This window comes from Pseudorca crassidens, chromosome 19, assembly GCF_039906515.1.
Source record: "Pseudorca crassidens isolate mPseCra1 chromosome 19, mPseCra1.hap1, whole genome shotgun sequence".
Lineage (NCBI taxonomy): Eukaryota > Metazoa > Chordata > Mammalia > Artiodactyla > Delphinidae > Pseudorca > Pseudorca crassidens.
The window spans coordinates 22,297,430-22,312,294 of record NC_090314.1 but is presented as its reverse complement, the minus strand read 5'-3'; positions in this window follow the sequence as shown (position 1 = coordinate 22,312,294).

The window sequence follows — 14,865 nt, the reverse complement described above, 5'->3', positions numbered from 1 at the left end:
GTGATTTGTCTGTTTATATTTTCTATTTCTTCCTGGTTCAGTCTTGGAAAGTTGTGTTTTTCTAAGAATTTGTCCAATTCTTCCTGGTTGTGAATTTATTGTCATATTGTCACTTGTAGTAATCTCACATGATCCTTTGTATTTCTGCAGTGTCAGTGGTTTCTTCCCTTTTCTATTTCTAATTCTATTGATTTGAGTCTCCTCTCTTTTTTTCTTGATGATTCTGGCTAATGGTTTATCAATTTTGTTTATCTTCTCAAAGAACCAGCATTTAGTTTTATTGATCTTTGCTATCGTTTCCTTCATTTCTTTTCCATTTATTTCGGATCTGATCTTTATGATTTCTTTCCCTCTGCTAAATTTGGGGTTTTTTTTGTTCTTTCTCTAGTTGCTTTAGGTGTAAGGTTAGGTTGTTTATTTGAGATGTTTCTTGTTTCTTGAGGTAGAATTGTATTGCTATAAGCTTCCGTCATAGAACTGCTTTTGCTGCATCCCATAGATTTTGGGTCATCGTGTTTTCATTTTCATTTGTTTCTAGGTATTTTTTGATTTCCTCTTTGAGTTCTTCAGCGATATCTTGGTAACTAAGTAGTGTATGTTTAGCCTCCATGTGTTTGTATTTTTTACAGATTTTTTTCATGTAATTGATATCTAGTCCCATAGCATTGTGGTCAGAAAAGATACTTGATATGATTTCAATTTTCTTAAATTTACCAAGGCTTGATTTGTGACCCAAGATATGATCTATCCTGAAGAATGTTCCATGAGCACTTGAGGAGAAAGTGTATTCTGTTGTTTTTGGATGGAATGTCCTATAAATATCAATTAAATCCATGTTGTTTAATGTATCATTTAAAGCTTGTGTTTCCTTATTTATTTTCATTTTGGATGATCTGTCCATTGGTGAAAGTGGGGTGTTAAAGTCTTCTACTATGATTGTGTTACTGTCGATTTCCCCTTTTATGGCTGTTAGCATTTGCCTTATGTATTAATGTGCTCCTTTGTTGGGTGCATAAATATTTACAATTGTTTTATCTTCTTCTTAGATTGATCCATTTATCATTATGTAGTGTCCTTGTCTCTTGTAATAGTCTTTATTTTAAAGTCTATTTTGTCTGATATGAGAATTGCTACTCCAGCTTTCTTTTGATTTCCATTTGCATGGAATGTCTTTTTCTACGCCTCACTTTCAGTCTGTATGTGTTCCTAGGTCTGAAGTGGGTCTCTTGTAGATAGCATGTATATGGGTCTTGTTTTTGTATCCATTCAGCCAGTCTATGTCTTTTGGTGGGAGCATTTATTCCATTTATATTTAAGGTAATTATTGATATGTATGTTCCTATTACCATTTTCTTAATTGTTTTGGGTTTGTCATTGTAGATCTTTTCCTTCTCTTCTGTTTCCTGCCTAGAGAAGTTCCTTTAGCATTTGTTGTAAAGCTGGTTTGGTGGTGTTGAATTCTCTTACCTTTTGCTTGTTGTAAAGCTTTTAATTTCTCTGTCAAATCTGAATGAGATCCTTGCTGGGTAGAGTAATCTGGGTTGTAGGTTTTTCCCTTTCATCGCTTTAAATATGCCCTGCCACTCCCTTCTGGCTTGCAGAGTGTCTGCTGAAAGATCAGCTGTTAACCTTATGGGGATTCCCTTGTATGTTATTTGTTGTTTTTCCCTTGCTGCTTTTAATATTTTTTCTTTCTATTTAATTTTTGATAGTTTGATTAATATGTGTCTTGGCATGTTTCTTCTTGGATTTATCTTGTATGAGACTTTGTGTTCTTCCTGGACTTGATTAACTGTATTCTTTCCCATATTAGGGAAGTTTTCAACTATTATCTCTTCAAATATTTTCTCTGTCCCTTTCTTTATCTCTTCTTCTTCTGGCACCCCTATAATTCGAATGTTGTTGCGTTTAGTGTTGTCCCAGAGGTCTCTGAGATGGTCATCAATTCTTTTTTTTTTTTTTTTTTTTTTTTTGTGGTACATGGGCCTCTCACTGTTGTGGCCTCTCCTGTTTCGGAGCACAGGCTCCAGACATGCAGGCTCAGTGGCCATGGCTCACGGGCCTAGCTGCTCCGCAGCATGTGGGATCCTCCTGGACCGGGGCATGAACCCATGTCCCCTGCATTGGCAGGCGGACTCTCAACCACTGCACCACCAGGGAAGACTGCGGTCCTCAATTCTTTTCATTCTTTTTTCTTTATTCCACTCTGTGGTAGTTATTTCCACTATTTTATCTTCCAGGTCACTTATCCGTTCTTCTGCCTCAGTTACTCTGCCATTGATTCCTTGTAGAGAAGTTTTAATTTCATTTATTGTGTTGTTTATCATTGTTTGTTTGCTCTTTAGTTCTTCTAGGTCCTTGTTAAACGTTTCTTGTATTTTCTCCATTCTATTTCCAAGATTTTGGATCATCTTTACTATCATTCCTCTGAATTCTTTTTCAGGTAGACTGCCTATTTCCTATTCATTTATTTGGTCTGGTGGGTTTTTACTTTGCTCCTTCATCTGCGGTATGTTTCTCTGTCTTCTCATTTTGCCTAACTTACTCTGTTTGTGGTCTCCTTTTTGCAGGGTGCAGGTTCATAGTTCCCCTTGTTTTTGGTGTCTGCTCCCAGTGGGTAAGGGTGGTTCAGTGGGTTGTGTAGGCTTCCTGGTGCAAGGGACTGGTGCCTGTATTCTGGTGGATGAGGCTGGATCTTGTCCTTCTGGTGGGCAGGACCACGTCCAGTATTGTGTTTTAGGGTGTTGTGAACTTATTATGATTTTAGGCAGCCTTTCTGATAATGGGTGGGGTTGTGTTCCTGTCTTGCTAGTTGTTTGGCATGGGGTGTCTAGCACTGTAGATTGCTGGTTGTTGAGTGGAGCTGGGTCTTAGCATTGAGATGGAGATCTCTGGGAGAGCTTTCGGCATTTGATATTACATGGAGCTGGGAGGTCTCTGGTGGACCAATGTCCTGAACTCGGCTCTCCCACCTCAGAGGCATAGGCGTGACACCTGGCCAGAGCACCAAGACCCTGTCAGCCACACGGCTCAGAATAAAAGGGAGAAAATGGAAAGAAAGAAAGAAAATAGAATAAAATAAAGTTATTAAAATAAAAAATTAAAAATCAAAGAATTAAAAAGTAATTTAAAAAAAGAAAGAGAGAGCAACCAAACCAAGAAAACAAATCCACCAATGATAACAAGCGCTAAAAACTATATTAAAAAAACAAACAAACAAAAAAAACGGACAGACAGAACCCTAGGACAAATGGTAAAAGCAGTTACACAGACAAAATTACAGAAAGAAGCATACTCGTACACACTCACAAAAAGAGAAAAAGCAAAAAATATATATATAGTTGCTCCCAAAGTCCACTGCCTCAATTTTGGGATGATTCATTGTCTATTCAGGTATTCCACAGATGCAGGTACATCAAGTTGTGGAGATTTAATCCACTGCTCCTGAGGCTGCCGGTAGAGATTTCCCTTTCTCTTCTCTGTTCGCACAGCTCCCTGGGCTCAGCTTTGGATTTGGCCCCGCCTCTGCGTGTACGTCACCTGAGGGCACCTGTTCCCCACCCAGACAGGACGGGATTAGAGGAGCAGCTGATTCGGGGGCTCTGGCTCACTCAGGCTGGGGGGAGGGAGGGGCACGGAAAGCAGGGTAAGCGTGTGGCGGCAGAGGCTGGAGTGACGTTGCACCAGCCTGAGGCGCGCTGTGCATTCTCCCGGGGAAGTTGTCGCTGGATCCCGGGACCCTGGCAGTGGCGGGCTGCACAGGCACCCCTGAAGGGGGGTGTGGAGAGTGACCTGTGCTCGCACACAGGCTTCTTGGTGGCTGCAGTAGCAGCCTTAGCATCCCATGCCTGTCTCTGGGGTCCGCGCTGATAGTCGCGGCTCGCGCCTGTCTCTGGAGCTCGTTTAGGCGGTGCTCTGAATCCCCTCTCCTCACGCACCCCGAAACAATTGTCTGTTGCCTCTTCGGCAGGTCGAGACTTTTTCCCGGACTCCCTCCCGGCTAGCTGTGGTGCACTAATCCCTTTAGGCTGTGTTCACGCCGCCAGTCCTCCCCCTGGGATCCGACCGAAGCCCAAACCTCAGCTCCCAGCGCCCGCCTGCCCCGGCGGGTGAGCAGACAAGCCTCTCGGGCTGGTGAGTGCTGGTCGGCACCGATCCTCTGTGCGGGAATCTCTCCACTTAGCCCTCCGCACCCCTGTTACTGTGCTCTCCTCCGTGGCTCTGAAGCTCTCCCTCCTCCCACCCCCCGTCTCCACCAGTGAAGGGGCTTCCTAGTGTGTGGAAACTTTTCCTCCTTCACAGCTCCCTCCCAGAGTGCAGGTCCTGTCCCTATTCTTTTGTCTCTGTTCTTCTTTTTTCTTTTGCCTTATCTGGGTATGTGGGGAGTTTCTTGCCTTTTGGGAAGTCTGAGGTCTTCTGCCAGCGTTCAATAGGTGTTCTGTAGGAGGTGTTCCACATGTAGATGTATTTCTGATGTATTTGTCGGGAGGAAGGTGATCGCCACATCTTACTCTTCTGCCATCTTAAAGGTCTCTCCTCACGTGGTGTGTTTTAGGGTAAGCTGATTCTAGAACGTCCGTCTTGTGAAAATTTTAGCACAATGAAGTCCCTGGACCTGGTTTTCCCTCATGCAAAATAGGGTCTGTTACCTCTCTTTCTCAAGGGTCACTGAGACCAAGTGTGCAGTTTCTTGTTACTTTTGGAGGAACATTACCTTCCAATATGTTAGTATAAAAGTTCTAACATGTCTATGGGCTTCCTGGGTGGCGCAGTGGTTAAGAATCCACCTGCCAATGCAGGGGACACGGGTTCGAGCCCTGGTCTGGGAACATCCCACATGCTGCAGAGCAACCAAGCCCGTGCACCACAACTACTGAGCCTGCTCTCTAGAGCCTGCATGCCACAACTACTGAAGCCCTTGCACCTAGAGCCCGTGCTCTGCAACAAGAGAAGCCACTGCAATGAGAAACCCATACACCACAGCAAAGAGTAGCCCCTGCTCAACGCAACTAAAGAAAGCCCACATGCAGCAACAAAGACCCAACACAGTCAAAAATAAATAAATTAATTTTAAAAAATTCTAACATGTGTAGCATATAGCAAGTTCTCAATAACAATGCTAACTTCAGTAATCTACGCAAGCTACCATATTATTTCACTTCAAATGTGTTGACTCATTGAATCCTCCCCAAAAACCTACGAAGTAGGTATTCTAATTAAGTCCACTTTAAAGATGAGAAAACAGAGGCTTAGGGAATTTAAGTGACTTCCTCTCCTGTGAAATCATTTATGAAAGTGAAGCCTGCTTCTCAGAGTTGCTCTGAAAAAAACCCTTATATTTAAAAGACATTATTTTTTATTTGCATTTCTCAACAATTAGTAACATTGAGCATATTTTCATGTGCTTTTTAACCATCTGTATATCTTCTTTGGAGAAATGCCTATTTAGATTTTCCACGCATTTTTTTATTGGGTTGTTTGTTTTTTTGATGTTGAACTGCATGAGCTGTTTGTATATTTTGGAGATTAATCCCTTGTCGATTGCTTCATTTGCAAATATTTTCTCGCATTCTGAGGGCTGTCTTTTCATGTTGTTTATGGTTTCCTTTGCTGTGAAAAAGCTTTTAAGTTTCATTAGGCCCCATTTGTTTAGTTTTATTTTCATTACTCTAGGAGGTGGATTGAAAAAGATCTTGCTGTGATTTATGTCAACGAGTGTTCTGCCTATATTTTCATCTAAGAGTTTTATGGTATCTGGCCTTACACTTAGGTCTTTAATCTATTTTGAGTTTATTTTTTGTGTATGGTGTTAGAGTGTGTTCTAATTTCATTCTCTTACATGTAGCTGTCCAGTTTTCCCCAAACCATTTATTGAAGAGACTCTCTTTTCTCCATTGTATATTCTTGTCTTCTTTGTCATAGATTAGGTGACCATAGGTGCATGAGTTTCTATTCTGTTTTTTCTATTCTGTTTTTTCTATTCTGTTCTATTCTGCTTTCTATTCTGTTCCACTGATCTATATTTCTGTTTTTGTGCCAGTACCATACTGTTTTGATGACTGTGGCTTTGTAGTATAGTCTGAAGTCCAGGAGCCTGATTCCTCCAGCTCCATTTTTCTTTCTCAAGATTGTTTGACTATTCATGATCTTTTGTGTTTCCATACAAACTGTAAAATTTTTTGTCCTAATTCTGTGAAAAATGCTATTGGTAATTTGATAAGGATTGCATTGAATCTGTAGATTGCTGTGAGTAGTATAGTCATTTTAACAATATTGATTCTTCCAATCCAAGAACATGGTATATCTCTCCATCTGTTTGTGTCATCTTTTATTTCTTTCATCAATATCTTATAGTTTTCTGGGTATAGGTCTTTTGCCTCCTTAGATAGGTTTATTCCTAGGTATTTTATTCTTTTTGATGTGATAGTAAATGGGATTGTTTCCTTAATGAGGTATCACCTCACACTGGTCAGAATGGCCATCATCAAAAAAATCTACAAACAAATGCTGGAAAGGGGGTGGAGAAAAGGGAACACTCCTACACTGTTGGTGGGAATATAAACTGGTACAGTTACTATGGAGAACAGTCTGGAGATTCCTTAAAAACTAAAAATAGAGCTACCATATGATCTAGCAATCCTACTCCTGGGCATATAACCAGAGAAAACCATAATTTGAAAGGATACATGCACCCCAATATTTACTGCAGTACTGTTTACAATAGCAGGGACATGGAAGCAAGCTAAATGTCCATCAACAGAGGAATGGATAAAGAAATTGTGGTGCATATATACAATGGAATATTACTCAGCCATAAAAAGGACAAAATAATGCCATTTGCAGGGACATGGATGGACCTAGAGATTGTCATACTGAGTGAAGTAAGTCAGACAGAGAAAGGCAAATATCATATGATATCACTTATATGTGGAATCTAAAAAAAGACTATAAATGAACTTATCTACAAAACAGAAATAGAGTTACAGATGTAGAAAATAAACTTATGGCTACCAGGGGTGTAAGAGAGGGAGGGATAAATTGGAAGATTGAGATTGACACATACACACTACTATATATAAAATAGATAACTGATAAGGACCTACTGTATAGCACAGGGAGGGATGTCTACTCAATACTCTGTAATGGCCTATATGGGGAAAGAAACTAAAAAAGAGTGGATATATGTATATGTATATGTATAACAGATTCGTTTTGATGTACACCTGAAACTAACACAGCATTGTAAATCAACTATACCCCACGAAAAATTATAAAAATAAATAGATAAATAAAAGACCTTATATTTAAAAGTCTTGTATTTAAAAGACTCTTATTGTTTGTTATTTTATCTCATATAGTCCTTTTGGAGCAATCAACTTCAATCTTTCATACAAAGGGTAAAACTGAGGCACAGAATGCTGGAAGTATTTTCCTGAGCCATCGGTCACAGTATAGCTAGCCTACGCTTCAACAGTAACAATCATGAAAATCTCAGTAGCTTATTGCAACATTTATTTTCTGTTTATGTCACAGCCTGATATTGGTCAGTTTGCCTTGTCAAGAGTGCTCTCTTCTGAGGAGTGACTAAGATCCAGCTTGCTTGTAAATTACAGCCACCATCTGGAACATGTGGCCTCCAAGTTCACTGAGGCAGGGAGAGAGAGAGTGGATAGATTGTGGAGGATGTTTTAAAGAACCAGGCGTGGAAGTGGTTTATATCACATCTGTGTCTACATCCTGTTGACCTTCATGCATCACATGACTCTAGTCTAAGTGCAGAGGAGGCTGAGAAATGCAGAGGAGCACATGAATTTTGATTAGGGCTAATAGTTTCTATCATAGTCTGTCCTTTGCTCACTTCTTTCTCAACATAGGTTAACACAATTAACCTATCCCCGAGAGAGACAACCCAAGGTCCTATGTAGTCATTGCATCAACCTATATGTCCAGGATCTCTGGATGGCAGGTGGTCCTCTCTGTCAGGTGAAGATATTTTGTCCAGTGACCTGTGAACTAAAAAGACAAACTGTTTGCCCCTAATGTAATATATCAAGTTTGCAGAGGACAGGGTACTTGCCATCAACACCCTCATTCATGGAGGGGAAGATGGTAGACCCCAGTGGACAGTACTCTGTAGCAATCCTTCAGTCCTTCAGGAAGAGGTTGGAAAAGTCTCTCACCCTTGATGAGGCTTGATTCTGCAACCTGGGGAGTCTCTTTTGACTTTCTGATCCTGGCTCCTGATTGCCTTTGTGAGGACCCTCCTTTCACATTATTCCCCTTGGCCACCTTTGAAGTGGGTGTGGAAGAGAGACATGATCTTCTATGGGGGCTCTGCAGCCTTTGAAGACTGCTTGCTGCACTGCAGTATTTGGAGTTTGTTTTCATCTTGAACTGTCAATGGCTTCTCTCTTTGTTTTTTTTTTTTCCAGTCCAAGCTCATTCATTCACTGTTTTAATGGCAATATAGTATAATTCTCTTGATAACTTAGTAGGCTGATACCTTTCCACTCAGTCAATTTCATATGCCAACAACCACAGCCCAAGTTTATTTCTGGATAAACTTCTCAAATGGCTTCTGCTTTTCCTTCTCCCTCTCTCTCTTTCTCTTTCTCTCCCTCTTCTTGATGGGGCTTGAAATGGCAAGGCAACAACTTCAATCTGATTTTGCCCTAAGTCACTTCATCCAACTAAGAGTTCTTTTTCTGAATTTTATTACTAAAATCCTTTTACTTTTTCCCCTTAAATTCCTTCTTTTAAGGTTTGGGACCCAGAAACAGATGGCTTTCCCAACAATCTCAGGTCCTGGATCTGGAGACTTTATTCTATTTCATTTCTACTTTAAAATCTGTCCATTCTTTTCTGAGCTCATCTCTTTCTTGCAATACTTTAACAAATGAAGACAAAAACAACCTATATATGACTAATGTATATTTTTCATACTCTCTCCTGAGATTGGCTAGGAGAGATTTTCAGTGCACCCATGAGTGTCAAAGCTTTGGTGTTTGAGTTTTCTTGTCCTGACATCCTGGACCCATTTCTGCTTGGGGTCAGCACAGACCTCCTTGGCCAGTTTGGGCTTGAAGCTGTGGAGGAGAGACGGCACAGTTAGATGGGGAGCCTTGAGTATTCAGGCGTGGGAGTGTAACCTACTGTATAGGAAACATGCCTGGTCCGATAGTCTGGATGATGGAGCTGCCCCAGGGATGGAGGGGGAAGAAGGGGCCTTAGGAGAAGGAGCTACCTTTGCTGGTCCAGGGGAAGCCATCCTGGCTCCTGGATGAAGGAATTGTAGAGCTGAATCAATGACTGGACAGGACCTGGGAGGGAGAAGTCTCTTGATTTTCTTAAATTCAGTTTTCCCAATGGAAAATTTCTATGATTGGATTAGAGATGGTTTAAAGCATCTCCAACTCAATCTGATAATAACCCTATCCACTGCCCCAGGGGAAGAACTCAGGACCGAGGGTTGAACGTGGGTGGTCATGGTTCACTCACATCACAGCTTCCTGGGGACACTGGCTGCTGATAATTCTTCTGTAGCTCTCCAGCTTCTGGATGGGGATCTACTTATTGGTGAGTCTATAGTAGCAGGTTGTTTCTGAGTGAAACAACAAGAGAAAGGCTACTTAGACTGTGTTCCAGGGCTTTCTGTTTATAAAGTAGAGAACCATAGAAGGGGTCGTCAAAGAAAAGGGAAACTGCCCATCCTAAACCCCGTGATCTGCCCTTTGAAGTGTTCCTTAAACTCTCCGTCTCACTTGCATGTGCTGTGAAGTGGGAGGGCACCATCACCAAATGAGAGGAGAAGAACTGACGGCAAATCTGGGCTGACATGCTTGGAGGGGCGAATAGAATATTACAATTCCTTAGGGCAAGAGGACCTCAGGTATGGGTCCTCTATTAGGCTCCAGCCAATCTATGCCCAGTCATGAGTTCTCCTGATACCCACTGCCTCTGCAGAGCTACGTCACTGGAGTCCAGATTCTGGGTCTCCTCCTTTGCCCTCCACCATATCTGGAAATATTCTGCACACCCACTCGTACAGACCCTCTCTCTTTGATATCCTGGTCCCCAAACACTGCTGAAAGGAGCCAGGGTAGTAACTGCACTGGGATCATGTTTCCAGAGCTGGAGTTCTGGAAGGAGCTGAATTTGGTGTCCACAGCTGGAATCCCCATCCTGGCTTTGCCCAGGAGCAGCCGTGCAGTCAGGCTTATTCCTTCTCCTTCTCAGACTTTTCCGATCTTGTAAAAACAGTTGTTAAAGTGAGAGTGTGGGTACCCTTCTGCTCTGAAGGCCCATCATGACCTAGAGATGGGGTGATGTGCTTCAAAGGGAAGAAGAGGGGGGCTTGCATGGCTGAGGGAGCACCTGGGTGCTGAAGGCGGCTGTTGTGAGCAGTAGACCCAGGAGGACTACCGAGACCCTTATGTTGGGGGGTGAGGACTTCAGCTTCACCATTGTAGCTGCTGGCTTCTGAGTTGATCTCAGCCTCTCTTTCCCTCTGCTGGCTCTGCCTACATTTTATAGAGAGCACACAGGAATAGGGAGAAAGTCAGTGGGTGAGAGGCCCTCATTCTTCTGGATGAATCACAGCACGGAGTAATAAATCAGCCGAGCCATCACCCTGCCCTGAGGAAGCTGTTAGGAGATGAAAGAGAAAAGTGTGAGTTGATGCAGGCCTGTTTTCCTTCTAAGATAAGGAGTGGTAGGGGAGGTAGGGGCTATACCCAGTCAGACCACAGGATGGGACCTCTGGCTGTTATTAAGGGTCCTGCTTTTTGAAATAAAACACTTTCTGTAGAACAAGGAAGGAGGTAGGGATACCAAGGGCAAGGAGATGAAAGCACTTTCCCCATTTTCCTTTTAGGCTCCCAGGTGCAAGGCTAGGGAACATAGACCATGTATCTTAATGTAAGGAGTGTAAAAGAATTTGCAGACACGTTTTAAAACCACTGTTTTAGCTTACAGCCTTACACTGTTGGGTGTATGTTAGCTGTGGGCTTGTCATCTATGGCTTCTATTATGTTGAGGTATGTTCCTTTTATACCCCTATTGTTGAAAGTTTTTATCATGAAAGGATGTTGTATTTCATCAAATGCTTTTTCTGCATCTGTTGAGAAGATCGTGGTTTCTATCTTTCATTCTATTAATGTGGTGTATCACATTTATTGATTTGTGTATGTTGAACCACAGTTACGTCTCAGGGATAAATCCACTTGATCATGGTATAAAATCCTCTTAATGTGGTCCTGAATTCAGCTTGGGATATTTTGAGGATTTTTGCATTTATATTCATCAGGAACATGGGCTGTAGGTTTCTTTTCTTGTAGTGTCTAGCTTTGATATCGGGTAACACTGGCCTCGTAAAATTAGTTTGAGAGTGTTTCCTCCTCTTCAAATTTTTGGAAGACTGTGAAAAATTGGCATTAATTCTTCTTTAAATGTTTGGTAGAATTCATCAGGGAAACCTTTTAGTCCTGGACTTTTCTTTGTTAGAAGATTTTCGATTGCCTATTCAATCTCCTTATTATTGGTCTGTTCAGATTTTCTATTTCTTCATGATTTGGTTTTGTTAGGTTGTAAGTTTCTAGGAATTTATCCATTACTTCTAGGTTATCTAATTTGTTGGTGTAAATTGTTCATGTAGTCCCTTATGATCCTTTGTATTTCTGTGGTATTTGTTGTAATGTCTTCTTTTTAATTTCTGATTTTATATTTATTTGAGTCTTCTATTTATTTGAGCCTTCTTTCTTCTTTTTCTTAGTTTTCTCAGTGTAACTAACTGTCAACTTTTGTTTATCTTTTCAAAAAAAAAGACAACAGCTCTTAGTTTTGTTGATCTTTTCTGTTGTTTTTCTGGACTCAGCTTAATTTATTTCTGTTCTGATCTTTGTTATTTCCTTTCTTCTGCTAGCTTTGGGCTGAGTTTGTTCCTCTTTTTTCTAGTTTCTTAAGGTGTACAGTTAGATTGTTTATTTGAGATTTTTTTTTCTTGATGAAGGCATTTATCACTATAAACTTCCCACTTAGAGTGTTTTTGCTGCATCCTATAAGTTCTGGTATGTTGTTTTTCCATTTCCAGTTGTTTCAAGATTTTTTTTTTTGATCTCCCTTTTGATTCTTCATTGACCCATTGTTCAGGAGTGTGTTGTTTCATTTTCATATTTGTGAATTTTCCAGTTTTTCTCCTGTTATTGATTTATGGTTTCATACCATTGTGTTCAGGAAAAATACTTGGCATAGTTTCAATCTTTTTAAATTTGCTAAAACTTATTTTGTTATCTATAATATGATCTATCCTGGAGAATGTTTTGTGTGTGATTGAGAAGAATGTGTATTCTGCTGCTGTTGGATGAAATGTTTTGTATATGTCTGTCAGGTGTATTTGGTCTAAAGTATAGTTCAAGTCTAATGTTTTCATATTGATTTTCTGTCTGGATGATCTAGCCATTATTGAAAATGAGGTATTTAAGTCCCCTACTAATATTGTTGTCTATTTCTCCCCTTAGATCTGTTAGTATTTGCTTAATATATTTAGTTGCTTCAATATTGGGTGCATATGTACTTATTATTGTTATAGTCTCTTGATGAACTGACACCTTTATCCTTGTATAATGACCTTCTTTGTTTCTTCTTACAGTTTTTGGCTTAAAGTCTATTCTGTCTGATATAAGTATAGCTACTTCTGCTCCCTTTTTATTTCTACTTGCATCAAATATCTTTTTTCACCCCTTCACTTTGAGCCTGTGTGTGTCCTTAAAACTGAAGTGAGTCTCTTGTAGGAAGCATATAGTTGGGTCTTATCTTTTTAATCCATTCAGCCACACTATGCCTTTTTTGGAGAATTTAATCCATTCACATTTAGAGTAATAATTGGTAGGTAAGGACTTAGGACTGCCTTCTTATTGTTTTCTTAATATTTTGTAGTTCCCTTGAACCTTTCTTCCTCTCTCACTGCCTTCCTTTGTGAACTGATGCTTTTTCATAGTGGTATGCTTTGATTCCCTTTTCTTTATCTTTTATGTATCCATAGTTTTTTGCTTTGTGTTTACCATGAGGCTTACATAATACATCTTATAGATACAACAGTCTATTTTACACTGTTAACAACTTTACTTTGATTGCATACAAAAACTCTACTCATTTATCCCCCTTTTATGTTACAATTAACCTTTTTGTGTATCATGTAACCATTAACATATTATTGTTGCTATATTTATTTTTAATACTTTTTCCCTTTAACCTTTGTACTAGAGTTAAGTGTAAAATCATATTACAGTATTAGAGTATTCTGAATTTGACGATATGCGTACCTTTACCAGTGTATTGTATATTTTCATATAACTAATTAATGTCCTTTCATTTCAGCTTGGAGAACTCCTTTCAGCATTTCTTGTAGGGCAGGTCTAGAGGTGATAAACTGACTCAGTTTTTGTTTATCTGGGAAAATCTTTATCTTTTCTTCACTTCTGAAGGACTTTAAGCCAAAAACTGTAAGAAGAAACAAAGAAGGTCATTATACAAGGATAACGGTGTCCGTTCATCAAGAGAATATAACAATAATAAGTACATATGCACCCAATATTGAATATTTTCCAGGTAGAGTATTCTTGGTCGGCAGCTGTGTTTTGTTTTGTTTTTTCTTTCACTATAACACCCTACTCTCTTCTGACTACAAGGTTTTTGCTAAGAAATCCACTGACAACCTTATGGGAGTTGCTTTTTTAAGTTACAGGCTTCTTTTCTCTTGCACTTTTAAGATTCTCTCTGTCTTTGATTTTTGACTGTTTTATTACAACGTGTCTTGGAGAAGATCTCTTTGAGTTTGTTTGGGAACCTATGAACTTCATGAACTTGAATATCCAAATCTCTCTCCAGATTTGTGAAGTTCTTAGCCATTATTTCTTTAAATAAGCATTCTGCCCCCTTCTCCCTCTCTTCTCCTTCTGGGACTTCAATAATTCACAGATTGTTTCTTTTGACGGTATTCAATAGACCACAAAGTCTTTCTTCACTCTTTTTACTTCTTTTTTCTTTGTTCTCCACTGACTAATAATTTCAAAGGTCTTGTCTTCTATTTCACAAATTCTTCTTGGTCCATTCTGCTGTTGATGACATCTATTGTATTTTTCATTTCATTCATTGTATCTCCAGCCACAGAATTTTTAAAAATGATTTTCTATTTTCTATCTCCTTGTTAAACTTCTTATTTTGTTTGTGTATATATTTTTTTGACTAATTTTGTTGAATTGTCTTTCTCCATGTTCTTGTAGCTCGTTGAGATTCCTTTCAAAGGATATTTAAAATTCTTTTTCAGGTAAATAATAGATTTCAGTGTCTTTGGGTCACAGTTACTGGAAGATTATTGTGATCCTTTGATGGTGTCACGTTTCCTTGACTTTTCATGTTCCTTGAAGTCTTGTGTTGCTTTGTTTGTTTTTTGCGGTACACGGGCCTCCCACCTCTGTGGCCTCTTCCGTTGCGGAGCAACAGGCTCTGGACGCACAGACTCAGCGGCCATGGCTCACGGGCCCAGCTGCTCCGCGGCACGTGGGATCCTCCCGGACCGGGGCACGAACCCGTGTCCCCTGCATCGGCAGGCGGACTCTCAACCACTGCGCCACCAGGGAAGCCCTGTGTTGCTTTCTTTGAATCTGAAGTAGCAGTCACTCCCTCCGGTCTTTACTGAGTGACTTCAGGAGAGAAATACCTCCTGTCAACCCTGCTAGGGATTTTGAGGTTCTCTCAGAACTTCTAAAAATATGCTTGCTCCATGCTTTAAGCTCCCCTTTGTGGCAGAATTCTTTAACTTGCATGCCTTCTCTCAAGCCTGCCAAGTGCTTGGCAGCCTCTTTTGCT